Here is a 3,004-nt window from a genome sequence, read left to right as displayed (position 1 = left end):
AAGAAAAAAATCAGAACCTTGAAGAAGGAACTAACTGGTTAGGGTCTTAGAAATAATTGCCATCTTTCTTTGCTTTTTCCCTCTTCTGTGACTTGGGCTGTTATACAGAGGAATTTACCTCAGCTTATAAACATTGTATCTTAATGGAATTATTTGACTTTGTAAATACATAAAATAATTTCTAAATATAAACATATCAATTAGACATTGGCCAAGCAATGGCCGTGACTCATCCGCATGGCTGACACTCACAAAGGATCTACAATCTGAGGTACAAGATCTCAGGATAAATGCTGAGGGGATTTTACTGACCTTATCAGACCCAAAAGCTACAACTCTTGTTGCATAGGTCTTCCTTTATCTTGGTCTTAACCATCCAGCAGAAAAGTATAAAAACGAAGTATAAGAAGTAAAGCCATGGTATTATGTTGAACTGTAGTGGACTCAGGTCAACAATTTCTGACATTGCCAGTATAGCAGAAGGCCCAATACTATTATGGACTACTGGACTCTTTTAGGATATTTTGCTGAGTTAACACACCTATAATAGTCAAATGATGGAGCTAAACAAAAAAGGGGATACAAATGAATGACCATTTTGTATCTGTGTATTGAAAATGGTTAGGCTAGATATATAGTTACATTCTCTTAATGAATACAGGGATTTGTTCTAATAGTGTTTGTAAATAGGATATCATGTCTGCACTTGTACAGCAAATAATCACTAGGAAGAATGTATGCAATGTGTTAATTATTGAAACTGTCCCACCAATTCGGTTTGAAACTGTCTCATTGCTATTTGTTTCTCAATAAAATTATGAAATAAATAAATAAAATAAACATTATAAATTTCCCTAAGGTTCTTTACTATGTCTAGAGCCATAATACTTCTGTCAAGACAGCATTTTGTTACAAAATGTGAATATTAATTCTATGTGACCTATTTCTCAAAGTTCCTTTAAGTCCCTCCTAAATCACATGTCTTTGGAAGAGGACAGCTGGGACTTCAAGAATCCTAGTACCTCTCCAATATCTTCATAAGATTGAGATAAGACTTTATTTTAAACTTGAATATCCTTATCCAGATATCTTGTCCATCAAATATTATTCAGTCACTCTCAAGTCTCTAAAAGATAACTTCTCAAGTATATACAAGAAGTGAGAATATGGAGTATACCGAAACAAAATGAAAAACTGTATAAAGAAATGAATGATTATAACAGAAGAGAATTTAAGTGCTTATGACTTAGTCAATTTTATGTAATACAATAAATAACCAGGGTATTGTGAAAAATAATTCTTCTGTGGTATTACTGTAGCAGCAGGGAGTTATTTTGATAATCTTGAACCAGTTTCTGTCATAACTGTGCCCGGTGACATCAGTGTCTGTCAGAGATGTGAATGAATTTGTCTCTTAGGGATTTGTAACTCTGTAAATTTTTGTTCTTTATTTTCTGTCTATAAGAGTTCAGAAATTCTTGAAACCTAGAAATAAACTTCAGAAATATGTGTGGAATGCTCACTGTAGACATATGAGTAATCACTAAGGAAACTAATAAGAATTAAACATGCAATTAAGATTTGACATGAAATGGTTCTCAGCCTATGCAGCCCGATTCCAGATAGGAAAAAGGAAATAAGGCTCTGATTCTTCAGAGGTGCTGAAAATTCTGGACTTCTTTGGAAACAAGAAGTCTGGCCCAGGTGAATGTGGTGTACCACAAACACACCAGGGGCTGCAAAATGAAGAGAAGAAAGAAGGGAGCCCAACTGAAAGCAAGAGGGAGCCGAACAAGAAAAAGAGAAAGAAGATGATTTCAGAAATTACTTCTCATGAAGAAGATACTGCTATACAATGGATGTCATCTGTGGAAGCAAAGATCGAAGATAAAAAGGGTAAAGGAGAAAATAAACTAACTTCAGAGAAGTTGGAACATGTCCGAAAGGAAAAGATAAACTACTTCTGGAACAAACACGAAATTCATGTCCAAGGAACTGACCTTTCTGATCCAATTGCTACATTTCAGCAACTTAACCAGGAATAAAAAATTAATTCTCGACTGCTTCAGGACATTCTAGATGCAGGCTTCCATGGGCCACCACCAATCCAAATGCAAGCCATTCCAGTTATGCTGCATGGTCGGGAATTTCTGGCTTCTGGGATTTGGAAAGACTTTAGCTTTTAGCATTCCCATTTTAATGCAGCTGAAACAGCCCACAAACAAAGGCTTCAGAGCGCTGATTATATTCCCAACCCGAGAACTTGCTAGCCAGACTCACCAAGAGCTAATTAAAATCTCCAAGTGCACAGGATTTAAGATATACATAATCCACAAAGCAGCAGAGTCAGCCAAGAAATTTGGATCTAAATCATCCAAGAAGTTTTATATTTTTGTGACTACTCCTAATAGACTAATTTATTTATTAAAGCAAGATCCACTAGGAATAGACCTAACAAGTGTTGAATGGTTGGTGGTAGATGAACCAGACAAACTGTTTGAAGACGGCAAAACTGGATTTAGAAACCAGCTGGCTTCCATTTTCCTGGCTTGCACAACCCACCAAGTCAGAAGAGCTATGTTCAGTGCAATTTTTGCATATGATGTTGAACAGTGGTGCAAGCTCAACTTGGACAATGTCATCAGTATATCCATTGGTGCAAGGAATTCTGCAATGGAGACAGTAGAACAAGAACTTCTCTTTTTTGGGTCTGAGACTGGAAAACTTCTGGCCATGAGAGAACTTGTTAAAAAGGGTTTCAATTCACCTGTTCTTGTTTTTGTCCAGTCCATTGAAAGGGCTAAAGAACTTTTTCATGAGCTCATATATGAAGGTATTAACGTGGATGTTATTCATGCAGAAAGAACACAGCAACAGAGAGATAACACTGTCCACAGCTTCAGAGCAGGAAAAATCTGGGTTCTTATTTGTACAGCCTTGCTTGCAAGAGGGATTGATTTTAAAGGTGTGAACTTGGTGATCAACTATGATTTTCCAACCAGCT

At 36.4% G+C, this 3,004-nt stretch overlaps 1 pseudogene; it reads left to right on the top strand.

The window, feature by feature from the left end:
• The first annotated feature begins 1,646 nt into the window (after nt 1-1,646).
• LOC101569951 overlaps nt 1,647-3,004 on the top strand; it is a 2,133-nt pseudogene continuing 775 nt past the window's right edge.

The sequence above is a fragment of the Octodon degus genome, unplaced genomic scaffold (genome assembly GCF_000260255.1).
Source record: "Octodon degus isolate 3935 unplaced genomic scaffold, OctDeg1.0 scaffold00175, whole genome shotgun sequence".
Classification (NCBI taxonomy): Eukaryota; Metazoa; Chordata; class Mammalia; order Rodentia; family Octodontidae; genus Octodon; species Octodon degus.
The sequence above is the reverse complement of the archived record's forward strand: the minus strand, read 5'-3'. Positions and strand labels throughout refer to the sequence as shown.